The sequence below is a fragment of the Squalius cephalus genome, assembly GCF_949319135.1.
Source record: "Squalius cephalus genome assembly, chromosome: 15".
NCBI classification, from domain to species: Eukaryota; Metazoa; Chordata; class Actinopteri; order Cypriniformes; family Leuciscidae; genus Squalius; species Squalius cephalus.
In genome coordinates this window covers 18,965,213-18,988,871 of record NC_137136.1, presented here as the reverse complement: position 1 = coordinate 18,988,871, position 23,659 = coordinate 18,965,213, and the positions used below count along the sequence as shown (strand labels likewise).

Sequence of the window (23,659 nt, the reverse complement as noted above, 5' to 3'; positions counted from 1 at the left end):
ACTGAACGTCAAATATTTTCGTAGAATGATCCTAAACTGGATATTTTACCGTTGCCCATGGCAATATACCAGTGTATAATTGTGACCCACCTAATTATGTGATGTAGTAGGCGTTGTATTGACCCAATCCTAATCCTAACCCTAACCCTACCCAGATATCATACATATCCGGGCCTCATCTGGGCACTCAACTATAGGACAAAATGTCATATGGGCTGTATCTGGCCCACACACATTAAGACGGTTTTAGTGTGACTTGTGGCCCATGTGACCTTTGCCGCTGCCACAACTGAGCCATATGTGCCATAGTTGAGTGCCCAGATGAGACCAGGATATGCTATTGCCAGCCACGCTCAGGTCGAGTTTTCGCCGTCATTCCATGCGTTACGTAGGCCAGAAGAATGTGGGAGATGTGGGCCACAACTGGACCAGATGTCATTTGCTATCTGGGTAACCTAATGTCACTACTATATGGTCACATGAACAATACCTGTGTTCTGATCCCCACCAGATTATCATTACTACCAATTACTACCCCCCCCCAACCCCCCAAGTCCCCAGTAGGCCTATAGGTAGGTTTAGGATTAGGTGATGGGGTTAGGATTAAGCAATCAGTAGTGTCTTCAACGAGTGCATGGGGTAATAATTTGGCAGGGAGTCGAAATTCGGCTCAAAATATGCACTACTTCCATTAAGGTGGGTTCACATTTAACGTTACTCGACGAATTTTCGCAGGTGAAATGCAGTCATTTCAACAGGAATCCACGTGTGTATTCACATCAGAATCCTGTTGGGGTTTATTTTGTGATAATGACCATCTGAATGTACATTATCCCTTGCACCACATACTTGCATACTAAATACAGCATTACACACAGTTCATAAAAACAGCACATACTTGAGCATGAATTACAGAATTATCCCTTCACACAAACAGAAGGAGCAAAACTCCACTCAAATCTAAGAACACAATCAGGGAGACAGCTGATTCATTTGAAGAAGGAGCCTTTAGCAGTATACCACTAACACAGAATGAGATGGAGAGAGAATATGAGGTGTAGAGGAAGTGAAGGTCACTGCAGACAGAAGCAGAATGAGGGAAGAATGTGTGTGTGTGTGTGTGTGTGTGTGTGTGTGCATGCGTACGTGTGTGTGCGTGTGTGTGTGTGTGTGTGTGTGTGTGTGTGTGTGGAGCAATGGCGCAAGAAAGCAGGGAAAAAACTCAATCTATCATCAATGTGACATCTCCGTTTATAAACTCCAGTCTACAGCTCAGAGTCTCAGGACGTCCGTGTGAGGCTGTTTACTGCCACATAAATGGTGGACACAGATATTGCAGTGCATTAACTTAACAGTGTCACAGAGACCAAATTTGCTATGTCATGTTAAAGGAATATCTCACCCAAAAATGAACATTTTGCAATAATTTTCTTGCACTCATTTCAGTACAAACATGACTTTATTTCTTCCAAAACAAAACAAATTTTTTATTCAAGTGAACACAAAAGAAGAAAAACTAAAAAACTAAAAATAAAACTACTTTATATAGTACTGAAAATTACATTCATTAGATTTTTAGTTAAAACATCTTATTTAATAATTTTATACGATTTACTTTATATATATATATTTTATCTTTTACTATGTATTGTTTTAATTTAAACTGTAACACATTGACATGGTTTCCAAATATCCGTTTCAATATACTCTTGATACGAATTGGTAACACTTTACAATAAGGTCTCATTAGTTAACATTATTTAATGTATTAACTAACATGAACTAACAATGAGGAATACATTTGTTTCAGTATTTATTAATCTTTGTTAATGTTAGTTAATAAAAATCCAGTTGTTCATTGTTTGTTCATGTTAGCCTAGTTCACTGTGCATTAACACATACAACTTTTGATTTTAATAATGCATTAGTAAAGGTTGAAATTAACATGAACTAAGATTAATAAATGCTGTAGAAGTGCAGTTCATTATTAGTTCATGTTAATGTAGTTAACTAACTAATGTTAACGAATGAAACCTATTGTAAAGTGTTACCAATGAATTTAGTTTCACTGAACACAAAAATTTCCTCCAATGTTGCATGGTCAAAACCAGATTAGAGATAAACATGTGTAGTTTTGTTTATTTTTCCTGTGGCCTCGGCTCATAGTTCAGAGTAACTGAAAGCATTTTGAAAGCTCTTGGGCTCAATAAACCACGATATGCAGTAATTCAGTTATGGTGATTACAATCGAGTCACATGACCCATCTCTGTCACGGCAATCCTATTTCACACGGTGTGTCTGAAGTGGCAGGTTGATGGCATTAATTTGTGGAATAAACAATTTAAGGTGAATTATGGATGTGTCAATATGAAAAGACATACGCAATTAGGGGGATTATGGCTGTAGACATGATGCTCTGTCAATGTAGGACTGCAAATAGACTGTGTGTGTGTGTGTGTGTGTGTGTGTGTGTGTGTGTGTGTGTGTGTGTGTGTGTGGAAGAGAAGAGAAGCCAAGCCTCCAGATCCAGGCTTAATGGAGTTAGATTATCAGCATCCATTCTGACTGAGTGGAATTTGCCATCAGAGAACATTTCCCATGAGAAACTGCATCCCGGTGAATAACAATAAGAGACAGACAGATCAAAGAGAGATGATGACACATCTGACACTGGAAAATCAAACGTTCTAACACACATTTTGACATATAAGCCAGCACACATTATGAATCCAAACTGTGAAGTTTGTGTAAAGCCCAAATGAGAGTGAAGGTGTTATCAAAGGTGTCAGCTAATTTTTTTTTTTTTTTTTTTTTTTTTTTTTTTTGAGGGGGTAGTGGTTATCTTAACTCTGTGCCCTAAGTGAGACAAAACATGACTGAAGGGGTAATGGTTTTTAAAAACTTAGTAGTAAAATGTGAGCAGAAGTCAAGCAGTTTTGGTTTAGAACATCACATTTCACCCTTATTATAGAACTCTATACAGATTGTTTCAAAGCAGCTGCACAGTAATAAACAAGAAAATAATGTCGCAATGTCTTCAATTATGAAACAAATACAATTTCAACTATAAAGCAGCTATAAAAAGATGACATTATTCAGCTCGATTTAGTTAAATGTTAATTCAGTTTAGTTCAATAATAGTGCAGTGCATCAAACTATAAAATGAATTTCACTTTCCTCTCAAGATGACCTATACTTGCGTAACTGTAATGTAAACCTATGAAATTATGCTATATATGGTGGCAGCACATACTGATATGGTATTTCTATCCTGACAAAATGTTCTCCCTATGTTTTAACACATTCAACTTGACAATTTTTTTCTCTGCATGCTTTTTCATTGTAAGAGTAGCTTTGACATTTTGATAAGTTCTTTTGAGTTAGATAATGACAGAATTTCCAGTTGACGCAAATTATCCAAAAAAAGTTTTTTTATCAACAATTTTTAACGGATTCTCAAAAATGTAAGGGTTGGCATGTGCACGGTTATCATGCCAACGGGTTTATCTAATGCCTTCTCCGCCTCTGACTTTGAACGGACATGTGGTTCACAAGTGGTCACTATTCATTTCACTTGAGCTTCGGCAAGCACTGTAATATCCCGCATATATGCCATGCAATTTGACTCACCCCATCACTCTTCATGATAACAATGCGGCACAAGTGTGTGTGCGTGTGTGTCTTCAGCAGTCTCATTCATCACACTCTGCCCAGCACTAATCACAGCTGAGGCCAAGACTCAGCCCATGCATTTAAACTGTCTGAGGATTAAACTGATGTCAGCGACACAGAGTCTCTGTGTGTGCACGGGTATGTGTGCGTCTCTCCGGGGAGGCAGTGAGGTTTCTGCCACTGCGCATTAAGGAAGAAGACAGTAGCCACAGGAGCAGGCCGGATCCCCATCTCCAAGGTCACTGCTCCCTCAACACCTACAGCTCCTGACGTCACTCATGCGATTTTTCAATATTTCTGACATTGTTTCTGACAAAGACTGATTTTGTCAGAAGTTACAGTAAATCCCAATCATTCATCCTGTTGTGGTCAAGCACGCAAACATGTTAACTTAGTTAACATGAGGACATACTGTACAATAAACTTCTTTTTATATAAACATTAGGCTATACATAAGTTCATTCTGGCATTTATATACAGTTCAACATTGACTTTTCAAGGTGCGACCAAATACATGGTGCGGTCACATTTAACTTTGTTCAGCGAAGGTGAAATGTGGTAATTGAAATTAATTAGCCTAATTTCAATAGGAATCCACGCGATTAGGAATTTAGTGTGAGGTGAAAGATTTCCCAATGCAGATTTCACATCAAGTTTTATAATAAAGAGCTGTCAACCCTCACGCATTCACCGTGAGACACACGCAATTGACACTTTTCACACGCTCTCACGCCACACATCCATTTTCTCACGCACAGAAAAATCGCGAAGCAAAGAGGACACGGAGACCGACAGACTAGACAGAGCAGGTTACTTTATGATATAAAAATAGAAATGAAAATGATAGAATCTCAGCTCTCAGATTCTGTCACTTTTATTACGAAATTCAAACAATAAATACCGTTTTGGCGCTTGTAAATGTGACGCGACAGATCCCTAGCGGCACGTGAACCGATCATCTCTAGCTAATAATAAATAAACACGAATGAACACTGAAAGATACAGTAGGCTACAACTTACCGAAATGTATATTCCTCATACATAATATCGACCAATCAATCAAACAAAGGGGTCAATAAAACAGCCGGAGAACAATTATGTCACATAACATTTACCTCAGGAAAGCCATTTAATGATCATAATATAGCAAGTTAGTTGGCTGATATGTGTACAATATTACATATTTATTATATTTTTACTATATCATTAAATAAAGTTGTTGTTATTATAATAAAAAAAAACGCATTATATTCAATTTAATTTTTAACCTTAAATAATACTGCCAGCTGATAGGGCTGTAGGCTATTTACAGGTGAGTTGTTTTTTTTCTTGAGAAAAATTAATGCCTGCCTTGTGTAGCCTATATATTTATCCAAATGAGTCAATATTAAATCAAATCACAATAACTGAATTGAATTGAAATAATAAAAAAGCGTAGCTTACCAGAAATTGTAGCCTACATTTACATTTATTCATTTTATTCAGAAGCCTACCATGCAAACATTGTAACATGTCACTAAACCTAATAAAATTTAGTTTAGTTACTAAAATGTTTTGACAATCACAATACACTTATTGTGATGCAATAATTTTTTTTTACATCACCCCAACCCCCCATCCATCTCCCCCCCCCCCCCCCACTCAAAAGTTGGCAGCTATTATTGATTGTGCAATAAATTGCAATAATTAAATAGAAATTCATCTTGTTACGCTGCTTGAAAGTGAATTCTGTGTGAGCTGCACATGCTGCTTCATACATCCCTACACTATTGACCCTTTTCACATTTCCGAGTTTCTCAGAAGCAGAAGTCGTCATAGTTCGTTAATCTTTTATAACGGTGAATGAGAGACTACATTATACATATATTTTCCGTGTTCCCATTTGCGCAAATAGCAAAAGAAAAAATCCACAATAGTGTTTTCACAACTTTCACAAAGAGGAAAAAATAGAGAGAGATTATAAATGCAGTCAGAAGAGAGAAAGACGTCAATTTTATCCACACTCCCACAGCACCTCAAAGCAGGGTTAAAGGACAAGTTCGGTATTTTACACTTAAAGCCCTGTTTACAGATCGTTTCTGATGAAATAGAACGGTTAAGATTAAAATGTGGACACATGCTGCTGTCCCGAGAATTTTAGGTTTATTTCGCTTTCCCCCCCACCTACACAATGGCAGCCTATGGGCACTGGAACAATCCTTCATAAAACGCATTAAACTTTCGTTTACAAAGACGTGAAACTCACCGAGTGGTCAGGGGTGTTCAATGATATGCTCACAAAAAAATCGCTGCAAAAGATGCTTTCCAACAGGTGTTTTACCATTCGTTGTAAAACTGTGGACCTATTTTTCCAAACGTCTCACACCCGTAGATTCTTCCGTTGAGAGCTTGAATAATAGACACTCCAGCCCAGTTGGTGGCGATAATGCACCTTTGCCAATTACAAGCAAACCACTGGCATTTAATTGAATACACAGAAGCAGCAGAAGAAGAAGCGGCGGAGTAATACCGTACTGCACACAGCCCATCCAATTCAAGTCAATGGAGTTGGACAAAAACTACGATAAAACCTGTTGGAAAGCATCTTTTGCAGCGATTTTTGTGTGAGCATATCAGTGAACACCCCTGACCACTCGGTGAGTTTCACGTCTTTGTAATCGAAAGTTTAATGCGTTTTAGGAAGGATTGTTCCAGTGCCCATAGGCTGCCATTGTGTAGGTGGGGGGGAAAGCGAAATAAACCTAAAATTCTCGGGACAGCAGCATGTGTCCACATTTTTATCTCAACCGTTCTATTTCATCAGAAACGATCTGTAAACAGGGCTTTAAGTGTAAAATACCGAACTTGTCCTTTAACACATTTTTTGTAATTTGATGCAAAGGTAATATAATACAAAGTATAGTGTTATAAATGTATATAGGCTACATTTAAAAAAGAAAATGAAAATATAAAAAACTTTGTAGGATTTACGATGCTGACCGTTAAAACTATGGATGAATGGTTTGGTTCAAAAACACTGATTCATTCATTCAGGAATGAAACAAGTAACTCCTAACGAGTGAGTCATTGAATCATTGAATCAGATTCGTTTGAAAACACTGCTTCACCCCGGAACGCCAATGCTCGGTAACTATTTTCTTTAGAGCAAAAACAGACAAAGTAACCGGCAGTGTGTTACAATAGTAAAGTTACGCAATATTAACTTAATGTTTATTGTTGTAGTCCTAAAATAGACTTTATGCATATTGGGATTGTATTTAATTTTGGACAGGAAGGAAAACTCTGTAGCCTACTGTTATTTAACAACATTACATCAGAAAGACATTCAGTAGACAAATATTACATAAAACATTTTGAAAGTTGTGAATTAGGCCTACATGTGATCTAGGACCTTCATACAGCGCATCTTATAAATGTAAGTCTCCCTCACAGTCACAGTCTCGATTTCAACGGTGTAAACATCTATTCTATATTATATAGGCCTACACTTGCAAATCATACTGTGGCATGCTTACGATTGAAACAGGATACTCAACATAAAATAACTTACTTGTTTGATTTCATGTCCACTTTATGTATTATTTTGTGTATGAATCATTTTTTGCAATTGAGGTCGACCACATGTCCTCAAGGGGATGTTTTGTCACATTTAGCTCACTTCTGAGGACAATTCTGTCCCTGAAGTAGGCTATAGCTAAGTAAACACACATTTCTGTCAGGTTTTAAAAATGACTCCGGGTCCTTATAGTCATCAAGATTATTTTTAAACTTGTGATCTCACATATACTTTCATCCATTCCCCCTAAATGCACACAAACACATGCATGCTGCTAATTAAGTTTTGAGGAAACACCACACTTTCTGCTTTCCCCTGTATTCTCTCAGTCTTCAGGATTATATTTAAACTTGTGATGTCTAATTCTTTCTCTCTCGCATAAACACTCACAGTCAGACATATGGAGCTCATGAAGCAAGAAAGGGCAACCACCGCACTTCCCCTTACATTTCTGTCAATCATTAAAACTTTGATGAAGTTACCAACAAAAGTTTGGGAGAAGGATCTTCATCATCTACACATAGGTATTTAAAGCCTAATTATGTCTTACTATTTTCCAAGCATTCTTCTTTCAATCCAATTGCTTCCTATACTGTCTCAACATTTGAGCTGTCTTGAGCCTCTATCTTGTCTATTTTGAGAATGCAACAATTGATGTTTGCAAAATTGTAAACATGGCTTAATCTATTTATGAATTTAAATCGTCTTTGTTTTTAATTGAATCTCAGATTTTCAGTGTGAAATCACACTCAACAGGAACCTGCAGTTTACGTTTAAAGTTGTTGATTGTATGAAAAAAAGGGAAAGAATGACAGTTTCTCACAAAAAATGTCTAGTTCTTCTCAAGTGAAAGTTAATGTGTTACTGCCGAGGGCAGACAGTGTGTTAACCTTTCTAACCTCTGTCTATATTACACACATTCACACACACGCACAGGAAGTCATTTATCCGAGCACACTCATTAAGATTTCCATGTATTAGCATTTAGCAGTCGCTGCTGGGCAGTAGTGCTGCAGTCGCTCCTGTTTAGAGATGCAGATGTATTAGAGCTCCGTGGTTTAAGGCGCCTGCCCGTGGCCTAAACAGCCTCACGACTGAACCAACCAGTTCCTGATTACCAGGCCATTACCCCAATTACACAGCCGCATTCAGCCACAGGGGCCCGATCGCTCCGTGAGCGTGTGTCTGCTCACTGATGTGTGTGTATTTGTTTACCTGTTCGTTAGCTGGGAGTTATTCAGCTTCATTAGTGAGCATTCATGCTTTCTACAGTCGTAATTGCTGTGTTTTCCCGCCACAGTCCACAGTCACATTCCAAACTCACCCCAACACAACTGCTTTAACCAGAGCAAACACACCCCTACACAACCCAGATATTCAAAGCATCCCAAAGCTCACAACCACATCCCTGAATATCTGAGATTCTACCAACATCATACAAAAATACCAGCATTGTATGATAAAACGCATCTTTTAGCCTCAAACCAAATGTGCTATATTCCAGAAGCCGTATATGAACAGCCCAAAACCTTTAATTACACTGAGGCTATGTCTAGTCTACACTAATCCGGATACATTTGGAAACGCATATTTTTTCCTGTGAAAACTGAACTTTTTGAAGACATTCTCCAAGTGGATAAATTTGAAGCGATGCCACGTTTAGCCATGTGACACATTGTACCGATAGATATCTATGTTTATGCCAGTAAGTGCTTGCTATTCTCTTTCACAGTGTTGCTAAAGTTATATGTTACTTTGTTGGATCTTCATATTACATTCCTGCAACGATGATAGAAATTGACCTCGCAATTGTTGTCCTTCTGCAAAACATGAGGGTAACTGCGTTTAGACATGGAATGGCGATTGAGTGCGACCTGGACTCACTAGGAAGTGGTAAGTTTTGTTTGCTAAATTGCTACTAAAATAATCGTGCCAGAAGAAGATCTTTATTATGTCTGGTCTCGGTAACATCTCAGTGTGCTTTTACGACTTTTTATGCATGTGCAGTAACGATGATTTTAGCGTTTTCTGGCATTTAAGTGTGGACGAGAAACTTGGAAAATGTTTGAAAATGCTGTTTTCAAATGTATCCGGATTAATGTAGACATAGCCTTAGACGAGAGAATCTTCAACTTTGTCCTGTGCCACAACACCCACTCCATTATCTGATACAAAAATAACAATGAGCAGAGAGAGAGAGAGAGAGAGAGAGAGAGAGAGAGAGAGAGAGAGAGAGAGAGAGAGAGAGAGAGAGAGAGAGAGAGAGAGAGAGAAAGAGAGAAAGGAGGACAGTAATGATCATTACAGGCGTCCATGTTGTCCTTTTCTGCCATGGATGCTGCAGGGCAGGTGGGTGTCATTTTTGTGGGGAATGTCCATACTGCATTGATTAATGTTAAGCTCTTTCTCTCTCTCGTTCATTTTGAAATTATTGCTCATCTAGCTATTGGCCCGGCCCCAGTAAACACACTGCTGTATAATGTCTGTGTGTGAGACAGCGAGAAACCGTGGAGCTTATATTTGCAGCTTATATGACTGTCGTCATCATCACTAATCAGAGCAACCAGGCAGAGCAGGACAGCAGACTATTGAAAGCCTGTTACAGACACAAGCCAAGACCAGTGTCTGCTGTGTTTGAAGAGCCACAATGACCCGCAGTCGATTCTTTCTACACATACATTATGCAAAGGGTGTGAATTTTTTGCTTGTATTATTATGCGGGTCAATGAGTTGAATAGCATTTTTTAGAAATAGAAATGCAATTCATATATACAGTGATTTCTATGAGCATGTTTTTATTTTTTTTTAAATAAAATGTATTTTAGGTAACACTTTACAATAAGGTTTCATTAGTTAACTACATTTGTTAACATGAACTAAGAATGAACAATACCTACAGCATTGATCTTAATTAATTTCACCATTTACTAATACATGATGGCCCGGTTTCACAGACAGGGCTTAGATTAAGTCAGGATTAGGCCTTAGTTCAATTAGGACATTTAAGTAGCTTTTATAAATGTGAAAAAACATTACTGATGTGCATCTTGAGACAAAACAATGGCACTGACATATTTTAAGAAATGTTGTATTTGTTAACATTAGTTAATGCACTGTAAACTAACATGAACAAACAAACAATGAACAGCTGGATTTTTATTACTTACATTAACAAAGATTAATAAATACTGTAACAAATGTAGTTAGTTAATACATTATGTTAACAAATGTGACCTTATTTTGAAGTGTTACCATTTATCAAAACTACTTTGCTTGATTAATATTTGAAAAAGCTGTATCCATCATATCAAAGTAATTTGGTGCAACCAACATGCAGAAAAAAACAGCAGGAAATGATATCACAGAGAGAAGTCGATGAGTGGAAAGAGAATTTTAGATTGACATAACAGTCATTTTTGACACGGTTTTCAACAACAACAGCAGCTTGTTCTGTACGTAATAAGTTATTACGCCATTTCTACGTCATTGCACATCCGCAGAACTTTACAGTTTTGGTTTTTAATCCAATCAAGTGTTTACATGTCCTATCAAACCATCCCTTACTTTAATATTTAAATGAAATTTATATTGGATTTGGCCAATTCATTCCGACTGATGTGGTTACATGTGACGTTTTTAATTCCGACTGTGCTAGTCTGATTAAAAAAAATATTTGCACTGTAAAGATTATTGTTGGTTTAACTTAAAAAGTAAGTAACCTGGTGGCCTTAAAATGTTTAGTTCATTGAAATAAAAAAATTGAGTTAATACAATGAAGAGGGAGATTGGTTTAATCAACAGAAATTCTAAATATTATGTTATCTGAACCAAATTAATTATCTATAGTGTAGATAATGATCTATTTTCTATATAATTATATAACATACTTATTAAATAGTGAAGTGAAATTATAATTATCTATAATAGACTATTATCTATTTCTATAAGTGCTCTGCTTGTTTTGTTCCGTATTGTTCTTGCTCTGTCAATCAAGCACAGTTCTACAGAAGAATTGGATGATGCTGATTTTCTGCTATTTATTTTCACATTCAATGCACCAGTCTTGTCTTTTGTGCCTGCTAAACTATTTCTAAATGTGTTTTTGAATGATATGAGTCCTGCTAGGCAGCTGAGCAAGAGTTAAACCGAGCAATCTCCCGCTCTCAGCTTGCTTTGAATGCAGCGCATCAATTTAGATGAACTTAATTAAGCAATCATTTGATCTGATTCATTTGATGTTTTCATTGCAAGAGCCAAATTTACTATGGATTCAAGCATGATTTCATCAGTAGCTTTTGACACCGTCCCATTTTAAGCGTCCACGCTCTCTCAAACAAATACTGGACCACCACAACCTCAATAACTAAAAACATAAATCAAAACATGATCTACCGTCATCTGCTCTCCATAAAATTTAACGAGACGACTATAGCAATAAAAGGTACATGTTAAAGGCCCTGACATTTCATAAATCAGCCAAATGTTATGTTAGTGCTATCACGTCGCATTGCAGGCTATCTGTATGCATGCACATATCTGAGAGTTTTCACAACCAGCAGAAGCTGTGCATCTGACCATCACACTCCACCGTACCCTTCTGTCACAGCTGCTATGGAGACGGAGGGTGGATCTGTCAGTGTACTGCCATGGCAACCGTCTCCAGAGTGTCAGTGGATGAAGAATAATCAATACGCAGCGTTAAGTAAAGAAACAGAGATGAGATTCATATGAGGGATGAGTGAAGTCTGTCATGAGAGCGCACAAACACTGAATCAATGTGTCCATCCAGTTCATAAAGAGTTCATTTCCCCTTCCTCAGCCTTTCCCTTTATCTAATACATGGAGACGAATCAGTATTGTTCACTGAGGCATGTGCACAGAACTGTTGTTTTGAAAGTGTGCAACACCAGGCTGACCTCATAGTTAAATATTTGGGCTTGTAACCAAGAGGTTTTAGGTTTGAATCCTGCAGTGGACAATCTGAGCCCTCACCATTGATGAGGATGGATTTGTTGGTATCTTTAGCTCGTGTTATACTATAGCATTTAGATCATTATCATTAATGATTCACTTTTAAAAAAAAACAACTGATTTTGTGGGTGAAAAACAGACTTAAAGGGATAGTTCAACCAAAAATTAAAATACTCACCCTAATGTTGTTCCACACCTGTATGAGTTTCTTCCCTGCCATGGAAGTCAGTTGTTTGATTACCAACATCCTTAACATATCTTCTTTTGTGTTCAGCAGAAGAAATAAACTTATAATGTTTTGAACAACATGAGGGTGAGTAAATGATGAGAAAATTTTCATTTTTGGTTGAACCATCCCTTTAAGGCCTGTTTACACCAAGAACGATAACCAAAAAATAACTATAAGGATCATAACTGTATTAGTGTTCACACCGTCACCAACACATAGTAACGTTCTTTTTATTAGTTTTGTCCTCTGCTGTTTTTTATACTGTAGTTGGAAAAAATCATTGTCAAAGTGAATCCAACTATCTTTCCTCTGTGCCACTAATAGTTGTGGTGTGGAATCCGCTATTTTAGAACGATTTTTTAAAACAATATCTTTATCGTTATCGTCCTTGGGCCTTTATAGAAGCAGTTATAATATAATATAATATAATATATCAAATATATAACATATAGGTAGTTTATAACTGCATTTAGTTTGATATTAGTTGGTTTGGCTGAGACATTATATCATAGCAGAAATCTACCTCATTTTGTTTTATTTCCTTAAAAAGGGAATTTGTTGAGACGTTTCTTAGAAATACATACAAAATTACATTTTATCAGATTTTTTAGTTTTGACAGTCCTAATATAGCATAATTTCTGTTTTATTGGTTCAACAAAGCAAAATGATATACTTTATATATATGTACACATACATACACACATACAGAGATAAATGACAAATTAGTAATAGATAGTGAATACAAAAAAAAATTCTCAAACTGTTTTTGTACAGTATTGACTTTTAACAGTATCGACAGTTTTTAGATTAAAAAACATTCATAGATGGCTATTTTAATAATGCTCAATGATATCTGAAAATAGCACAAGATCAATGGAACACATTTCTTGTTTGGTAAAAAATACAAGATATAGAGGAGTATATCTGAAAAATATTTGAATGCCAAGATGTTTTTTGGCAAACACGCCATAGTATGTTCTCCCCCAGCTCTTGTCAGAAAACGCTGTCAGAGTTGTCATAGCTGATTATGTGGGCCATGAAGGCATTCGCAACACTGAGTCGAAATGACATGTTAGTGTTGGACAAATAGCCTATATGTTTATTTAAGGTTAAATTGCATTAGGTCAGAGACTGGCTGGCACTAGTCATTTTTGGAAATGTCAGGTCCATAGCAGCTATGAGCCTAATGACTAATGATTCTCAGACTGGCCTACAAACAGCTACTGTGCCAAAGCACAAAAAAATATTTGAGTGGAATGAGGAAACAAGCCATCTTTTATAAAGCTGTAATGGTTTCACCACACCTGCTGCCATACCTGCTCATGTGACATTTTGCAAAAGCAATAGCCAGAGGCAGGAGGAACATGGCGCTACAGGTTAGCTCTGATAACCATCTGGGCCGTAATGGTTGAAAGGCGACCAAATGATGACTCAACAGGTGCGACAAACGCTTTGTGTCTGATCTCAGAGACAAAGACATACTGTCAATGAATGAATCTGTCTGGAAGAGAATAGAACGAAACGTGTTAAATTTCTCATAACAAATGGCAAGAATGTCAGACTACCGAAACTACAATCCTCATACAAGTGAATACCCACCCCAGCCAGTGTATACAAAGCACACCATACAATCCGGTATTTCCTGTCCTGCGGCTCAAGCTTTTACAGAAAAGGTCAGATTTTTAGGCCGCCTACAGCACATACAAGCCTTATCTTTTAATATCCATAAAGAAATGGGTTAGCGGCTCAAATGGTCCAGAAGCAACGGCTAGACGTGCCCTATAAAAATCAGAACAGCAGTAGTCAAGACATTTATCCATCGTCCGGTGCGTCTGTAAACGGTTGACAGGAGACTGAACAGCGAGAAGGAGTGTGCATGACTGTTTCTGGGCGGCCCATTGATCTAGATTGACATTTGTGCGATTTAGCTCGGCTTGGTTGTGAGTGTGTGTGTGTGTGTGTTTGTTTGGAGCTCTAGAAGTCCTGCTGAATAAATAAGTAAGAGAGCGGCCGTCAAGCCTGATGAGGAGTTATTTCTGAAATACAGCATGTCGCAGAACACCCTGCTCTGTTTGGGCTGCAGGGCATTCTGGGGGATCTCAGTCTGAAAAGCTCTGGCCATGACCACAGTTAGATGGAGCAAGCACTGTCCAGTCATACACATCAAAAACTATGTCTCACTAACATACCTACAGTATAAGCTGTTATGGTCGATAATGTATAAAATTTCTATGTAAAAAAAAAAAAAATCTAAATAAGTAAACTGTTTTATCTAAATATTTTATCTAAGTAAATGTACGCATCAAAACATGATGAATGGATATTTAATGGATATTAATTGTAAGATTTGTTACATTTGTTACAAACATATTTTATACATATATATATATATATATATATATATATATATATATATATATATATATATATATAGATGAAGATATAAGATATATATAAGATGTTTACAATGTTAGAAAAAAATAATTTCTCAAAAATGCTGATCCTGAAAAAAAGTAATGTATTATCAACATTGATAATAAAAAGAAATGTTTCTTAAACTCCAAATCATCATATTAGAAGAATTTCTGAAGGATCACATGACACTGAAGACTGAAGTAATAATGCTGAAAATTCAGCTTTACCATCACAGATTAAATTACATTTTATTAAAACAGAAAAGAGTTATTACTGTTAATATTACTGCTTTTACTTTATTTTCTGATCAATTAAATGTGGCATTGTTGAGCATAAGAGACATCTTTCATAATCATTAAAAAAAATCTTACTTAAAATCGACCAATACAATAAATTAAATTGATAAATTCTTCTCCTAAAAGCTCACAATAACAATACATTTAAACACAATTTTGTTTCCCGGCTTCCTGGAGGATATATTATTGTCAGGCAATCTGAATGGACGGCTGGCCACTGAACATGCTGTGGGCTGTGGGTGAGTGTGCCATCTGAGGCTGACAGTACATGTACATTTACCCATCAATGAGTGCAAAATTGTACCCGCCATCACAAAACCAAACATTAGATCCCTGTAGTTTGGCTTTGCGATCACACTGTTGCACACAGGGTTGCTGGCATGTCACCGCTCCACAAAAGCAGCACACACAAACACAAACACAAACACAAACGTGTTTGTAGAGCAGTCTAACTCTGCCATTTCCAGCTGTAGAAATGAGATGAGGACAAGGGCATCTGAGAGAGAGCAAGAGCCAAAAGGCTAGGCTATGAAGGACAAGAGAGGAGAAAAGGAGAGAGATGAAAACAAATGGAGTGGGGAGCAGTGTCATCTCTCTGCCCGCTGGCCTTCCCAGCTGTTGTTCTTTCTTTCTGCTTTCCCCTTCACATTTCATCTGCCTTCGCCCCACCACAAACCCCTCATTCTCTCCGTCTCAGTGTCTCTCTCTTTCTCCCCCACATTCCCTATTTTCCTCTGTGACTCAGTGAAACAGGTCAAGTGTTACTGAATTTCCCCTCCAGCTCAACCTGCCTAATACAAGACATGACTATTTAAAGGGATAGTTCACCCAAAATGAATATAAATATTGTCATCATTTACTCACCATCATGTTGTTCCAAACCTGCACGACTTTCTTTTTTTCTCTTTTTTTTATTTATTTTCACTGTATAGACAAAAAACATTCAACTAAAACATTCTTCAAAATATCTTCTTTTGTGTTCAACAAAAGGTTTGGAACGACATGAAGGTGAGTAAATGATGACAGAATCTTCATTTTGGGAGGAACTATCCCTTTAATGGTACTCTTTTACCCTTTTTGAGGTTGGTATTTTGTGGTATCCATCCACTTTCATTACAGGTCGAACAATTAATTTTTTTTGATGAACTATCTCTTTAATAGTGCTTTTTTTGGTAACAGTTTATTTTAAGGTGACATACTTACACATTAATACATGTACTATAATAACAGTAAATTATGCATAATTTCAAGTAACTAAACCAAACCCTAACCGTAACTCTATAGTAAGTACATGTAGTTAATTAATACTGCTCAGTACTTATTTGAGTAAGTACAATGTAACTATGTCACCTTAAAATAAAGTGTAACCCTTTTTTTTCTGTGCCCTTGGAGCTTGGCAGAATGTGGTCTCCATCCACTTTAATTGCAAGTCTGAAAAAACAAAGTCGCAAAAGTTCGGAATGACAAGAGGGTTAATAAATGATGACAGAATTTTCATTTTTGGGTGAAATATCCCTTTAACACATTCACAGAGCCCATAAAAACTTGCAATCACACAGATTGTGCAGGGTAGCTCATCATCGCCGACCCATTATATTTTCATAAGCTGCTCGACATTAAGCCAGACAATCAGCCATCGGTGCTTCATTTGATGTGTGGTCCATGTATACACACCACAAGGGCTGTGGAATTAACTCTACAGGGAAGCAGACCGGCTGAAGTGTCGTCCAGTACAATCATATCCATGAATATGGCTCATGCAGTCGATTGGGCGTGTGAGCGCTGAAGGGTGACAAGATGTTTCTGAGTATTGTGCTGTGGAATAGATACTGAGAGTGGTGTGCGGTGTGTCATTGTGGACCCATTATTTGATGGTGCGGAAATAATCGTGATGGAAACAAGCTGTAAATAACTGCTAAGTGTAGACTGTTTAAAGTAAACAAACTGCATGTTATAAACACTTTAGACATCATCTTTGGTTTCTGTGAAGGTGGCTCGAATGTTTAAACCTGATGGACCTGTTTAATTCAAATGTTTTAAATACCGAAAGATGACTTTTAATGAATGTGACCTTTTGAGGATAATGTAACCAGTAACCACATCACTATAATTTAATGTGAATGCAAATTATTTCATGAAAGCAAATCACTGATTCATTCCTGTAAGTACAGAATAGCTCTAGAAGATAATTAATCTGCATATTGAATATTGACTCCTGGATTCTCAGTTGATTGCGTATTATTAACCTGTTTATGTGTCTTAGACAAAATATATTAATGAAATTCTGCTCTGATCAAAATAGCCATTCATTTCATGCAGTGTAGTCTGCAGTTCAAGGATAATCGTTGTGTATTTGTAAATGTGATACAGGAACAGAAGCAGATATATGAGCCTTGCACAGGTTGATGGGCTCATTTGAATGACATATGTTGACAGAATTGTGACAAAATGGCTGCTGAAATATTTGCCCTCACAGGAATAAACTAAATGTTTTAAAATAGAAAACAGTTATTTCAAATTGTAATATTCCACAGTATTAAATTGATTTTTGATTTAGAAAGTTAATCTTTGGTGTGCCACATGAAAAAAAATCAGCATGTGGGTTTGGAATGACATGACGCTGTATAAATAATGATGGTGATTTCTGGATGAATTATCTATCCATAAATTACAGGAACGTCTGTCTGTCTGTGGTGTGTGTGTGTGTGTGTGTGTGTGTGTGTGACTGTTATTCGAATATCTCTCGAACCGTTAGTCTGATGGATTTCAAACTTGACAGGTGTCTTGCTACTGGCTACTTGCTAAGTGCAGTGCCAAGTTTGACGTTGTTTTGATTAGAAATGCAAAAGATATCGTTAAATATATCGGTAAAAGAAGCACTTAGAAGGTTGTGGTTTAAAAATAAACAGTCTGACTGACATTAGAGGGTTGTGGTTTAAAAATAAACATTCTGACATAAACACTCTGTCGGCTAAACATTAAGGCCCATCCACACTACTGCGTTTTAGTTTAGAAACGGAGAATTAAAACGAATATGATCTCCGTCCACACCAGCATTTTAGCTGCGTATTAGAATTGATCTCCGTCCACATTAAAACGACTGAAAACGCGGATAACGTGACCATTCACCAACACTGGGCATGCGCGTGCCGGTGTAAACAGATCACAGATCACTCGAATAATAGCTTGCCTCCGGCGCATGTAGGCAGTTATAGCATTGTAAAATGCAGAATTTACTTGCACAACAGCTGCTAGCAAAGACATCAAAGTCAGTAACGCTTGACATTCATTATCCATGTTGCAGTCACTAATGTTACGTAGTCCAGGCTGTTTTTGTATGTTTTCTTCCGGGGACGGGTCATGTGATGGGTGGCTGACGAATCAGGGAAGGATACGCCATTACTGATGACACCCAATCATAGAGCCGAGCGTGAAGCTCTGCGTCATCGTTTCTAAAGTCCTCCGTTTTGAACCGTCTTCACTAAAACGCCCTCTGGAGATTCAAAACGCAAAACGGGGTCGGCAGCGTTTCTAAACTTCTCCGTTTTAGGTCTTCGTTTTTGCCGTTTTAGTCTGGACGGGAGGTGCAAACGTAGCAAAAGGTCTCCGTTTCTAAACGAAAACGCAGTAGTGTGGATGGGGCACCTACACTGTTTACTTCTGAATATTATATTTTATTAACGCCATCATTTGTAGTAGCCTATTCACAAACTGTTTGCTCAAGTGTAGCATTTTCTCGGAGTTCACTGTGTAGCCTGCTCCCTGAATCGTCATGCTTTTTCATTTGTGGATGTTAACTGAATCTGTAAGTCAGCTACGCTGTTTACTTCTGAATATTATATTTAATTCTGGTGCGGTTAACGTTATCGCTACTGTTTAATAGTAGCCTATGCTATTCACCATCTCTTTCAAGGCCATCACTTGTAGCCTATTCACAAACTGATTGCTCAAACATAGCCTGGTCTCAATGCTAAGTTATTACTGTGTAATAACTGTGTAAATACTGTGTTATTACTGCGCGCTGAAGTTAGCCTGTAACTATGTGATGTTGTATATGCTATGTTAAATAGTTGCTGTAGTAAAGTAGTATGCAGGCTTAAACGAGCTTAACTCTCCTCTTACTGATCGTGACGGCAAATCCCCATCTTTCCAGTGTAAGCCATCCTCACTTTTCATCATTGAAACAACCAAGTTAGCTGTTTATGTGTTCTCCTTTGTTGTGCTTAACGTTGTTTTATCGGTCGTTAACTGGATAGTAGTCAACAAGTCAAGCATAGCCTGATCTCAATGCTAAAACTGGCTATGATGCTCTTAACTATTAACTGATTTTGCACGGGCACTGCACTAGATCCTTTTAACGTGAAGAGTCTATTGACAAAAATGCACTAAAATGACTAACCATGTCTTTGATATTGGGACGCACAATCCTAGTGTCTGTGTGCTGGACTGGGCAGTGAAGTGTTTAGTGTAGTGGACTGTTTTGATGTGATATTGAGCAGTGGAGTGTATGTCTGGACTAGTTGTTTAGCGTGGAGGATAACAGTGGATGCTGTGGAATGGTTAGACTGAGTGTTTGAGTCAGTCAAGCAGAAGTGAGCAGCAATGAAGCTGCAGAGATGACCAAGACGACGAAAGAGAGGAGAGAAAAGCGCGCTCTGATGGCTTGTCAGATGGATTATTTCAAAGCATCCCACACTCATTCATCCACATCACTTCATCACTATACACAACCTTCAAAAGAGAGAGGGATGGTTGAGAGATGGGAGGAGCTGTAGACGGACAGTGATATAAGAAGATAGAGGTGAACAGCGATGGAAGAGAAAACAGGAGGAGAGGCAAAAGAGTGATCGATCTTCAAATTTTTAAAGGAATAGTTCAGCACAAAATAAAAATTCTGCCATCATTTATTGTACTCACTCTCATTCCTCTCACTTCCTTTCTTTCCTCTGTGAACCAGAATGGAGACATTTTAAGCTTTCAGGGACATTTTAAAACTTCAAAAAGGCTGCAAAAGGACCATAAAAGTGTCATGAAATCAATCTTCTCAGCGAATCAGTTGGTCAGTTTTCAAAAGCATCTTACAGTCACAAGTTCTGTCATTAGCAACATAGTTCAATGATTCAGTGTTTCCTGAAACCATAGTTCCAATGAACATTCACAAAAGCATCGCAAAGTTGTGTGGTTGGAACTACAGCTCTTGACCTAAGCAAGTAAGCATAGCTTATATTAGTCTCTTGATTAAAATAAGCAAGAATGCAGTACAATCTAAATCTTTCTTTCCATATACTCTGTGTATCAATTTCATTCTTTGACTTTTAGCTTGGATGTTAAATAGGCAAATGCTTCAGAGTCAATGACTGGATCATTATTGCGGTGATAATTATGTTTCTAGCATGTTATATGTTTGGCAACAGTTCTTCTAACCCTAATTGATGGAGTGTGTAGCTTTTCATTTCTTAAACAGCCATGTAGGAAGACACATCACATCCAGGATGACAATGTCAAGATTCATCAGGCTCAAACTGTGAAGGAATGGTTGGCAGGGAGCATGAAGAATAACATGTATTGGCACCTCTGAGCCCAGAGCTTAAATTCATTGAAAGTCTTTGGGATGTGCTGGAGGAGACTTTACAGAGTGCTGGACTCTTGCATTGTCAATACAAGATCTTGACCAAAAATTGATGCACCTCTTGATGGAAATAAATGTTGTTATTTCCACCAAGAGGAGCATAAAATAAAGAATAAAATAATTCCTCAATTTCAATGTTATTTACAGAAATTAACTAATATTAATTTGATCTCAAAACAATTAATTAGCATTATTATTCCACCATCTGCGTGACGTCATTAACAGCAATTCTACATCGTTGAACCATTGTGGTCCAAACAACAGTTGAGCGACAGAGTTACTACAGTTTCAATGATACATTATTTGGTTCAAAGGCTCAGTGACATGACTTTTAGAAGACTATTATTTAGCTCACTAGACCTTTTGGGCCACTTTTATGATGCCTTTGCAGCCTTTTTGAAGCTTAAAAGTTTATTTTCATATTAACTGTAATTGCATGTAAAAAGAGAAACCAGCATAGTCTTCAAAATTCTTCTTTTTGTGTTTTATGAAAGAAGGAAATACAGGTTTGGAACAACATGAGGGATAATCAATGATAATGATTTATCATTCATTTAATCTTGCTTCTAGATATATAACACAGTTTCAGTGTGTGGAATAGTGCATGAGAGAGGTGCTTTGTGTATCAATATACAAGAGTGGCAATGTGCCCTTGCCTTTTGGAAGAGGGAGAAGTGTGTGTGTGTCCTTTCAGAATGCACTGAACACAAAAAGTCGCCCTCCTTTCATGTCACGCTCTGTTTTTGCAGGTGGGCCATCTCTCAGGGGAGGGGACAGGATAAGTGACAATTTCCAAGTCTTCCACAGACAGAAATGCAAACAAAATGAAAGACAAGAAACTGTCCCTACCTGAAACTACCTGTCCCTTTGCCCATCACTCATAACAGTATATATAAATATATATTAAACCCACCCTCCTTCTCCTCAGGTCCGCCTCATCCGTGTCCTATACAGTCATTCTGTTGCTGCACAGGTCCACTCATGTCCCCCCTTCTGGGAGATCTTCCACATCACTCATACCAGCTACTTTCCCACTGTGACTACTCCAATGTCAGCAGGAGGCCAGGACTACTGCTGTCTTCATGTTGTGTCAGAATGATTGTGTTTATGAGATGAATGCCACCACAATGCTGTAATTGCTAGTGGGTTTTTCTGGAAGCTCTGACATTCTGAGTTTAGGGTGTGCCAATTTAAGAATAGTGGCCGAAGCAAATTGGCATTGGTCATGTTGACTGTACTTATGACTATATTTATGTAGCATTTTTGTACTGTTTATGAAGAGCAGAGTTGCAGAAATTAGTAGGAGAGCGGGTTAAGATGTGTCATTCCCTTAATCTGGTAAATGGTGCAGAATATTTGTAGAAAGGGCATGTTACAGTATATACTGTAATAGGGGTGGGACAAAATATCAATGGGGCAATATATATCGTTGTCCTTCTCCGTGCTATACGAGAATCGATACGCTGGCGCCAAATATCGATATTTTAATTAATAAAATATCGATACGCTGGCGCCAAATATCGATATTTTAATTAATAAAATAAGGCGCTCTAAATAGTATTTTCCTACTCCCAGCATCGCCACTTCATGTCTCTTCGAGCTGGTGCTCAACAAATTAATGAGGGAAACGTGGACATAAGCTGGCCTAAGAAAAACATTTTTTTAACAGGAAGGCGGACAGCAGTGCGAGTAAAATAAAAGATGCACCAGCCAGCCAGTTCAAAGTCTGGACCCACTTCGGCTTTCATACCATTGTTGGGACAAACAAAATCGACAAAGAGTAAGTGAACTGCCTGGTAAAAGTAGAGCACAGGTAACACCACAATCACCCTGATCTCATTGAAAATGTTTCATTTAATTTACAGACTGAAAAACCTTTTGTGCTGTTATAACAGTTTGGACTTCAATAAAGAGAAAACCTGCACTTAACCTTTTCACGGGAATTTTGTTTTCATAGTTAGACAGATATCGTGATGTATCATTAAAGGATAGTCTAGCAATATATTGATTATCGCAGAATTGCTGTATCATGATATTATGTTGTATTGTGAGCCTGTGATTCCCACCCCTAGTATATAAAGCTTGTTATTGAGAGATGCATATGAGAAAAAGTATTATTTAAAAGTAAAAAGTAATTTATTCCTGTGATAAAAAGCTGATTTTTTTTTCAGCTTTTTCACAAGATCCTTCAGAAATCATTTTAATATGCTGAATTGCTCAAGAAACATTTCTTATCACAGTTGAAAACAGTTGTGTGGCTTGTTGTGAAAACCGTGATTTAATTTATCCAAGCAAATCCACATCCACAAATCCAGGTCAAAAAATACACATCAATGCACACTAGTGAATTTGGAATGCATACAATCATTTATAAGATAAATCCCAAATTATTAAATGAAGGATGCTTCCCAAAATGGTAGATGCTTCGAGGGCAAACTGTGCATTTATGCATGAATAAAATCACTTGCACACCTACATGTAATGTCCTCTCTGCTTCATTTTGTTGCACTAGCACTACAAAAGCTTCATCTCTTTGTCAGTAGGTGATAAAGAAAGAAAATTAAATTGGCCACAGCATCACTTATTTCAGAACTTGAATGCATGTCTCATCATAATTACGATGTCTGAGCTCATAAGCGGAAACTTGAGGTAGCGTACCTGACAAAAAAAAAAAAAAAAAAAAAAAAAGCTAACAGCCGAGAGTGGATAATGGTTACAGAGTCAACACAGAGTTCTGGTGTTACTATGGCTACCTGTCTGATTGGGTCTATATCATCATCTCTGCTGATTGATTATGTGCTCTGTCTTCTCTTAACACGCCAGCGTCATCCACTAATCATTTCACTTAAATGTCAGTGTGTGTAAAAGGTCACTGGATCTTCTACCCAT

The 23,659-nt window shown here is 37.5% G+C and overlaps 1 protein-coding gene and 1 long non-coding RNA gene across 2 annotated transcripts in view; one reads left to right on the top strand and one right to left on the bottom strand.

The window, feature by feature from the left end:
* Positions 1 to 23,659, bottom strand: part of LOC307171971 (nectin-2) — a 71,215-nt gene that overhangs the window by 5,305 nt on the left and 42,251 nt on the right. The window lies entirely within an intron of this gene.
* On the top strand, positions 6,757 to 22,629 carry LOC307172971. Its single transcript, XR_013823789.1, has 4 exons — positions 6,757 to 6,799; positions 7,034 to 7,088; positions 7,622 to 7,753; positions 22,440 to 22,629. It is a non-coding gene; the product is annotated as an uncharacterized lncRNA (long non-coding RNA).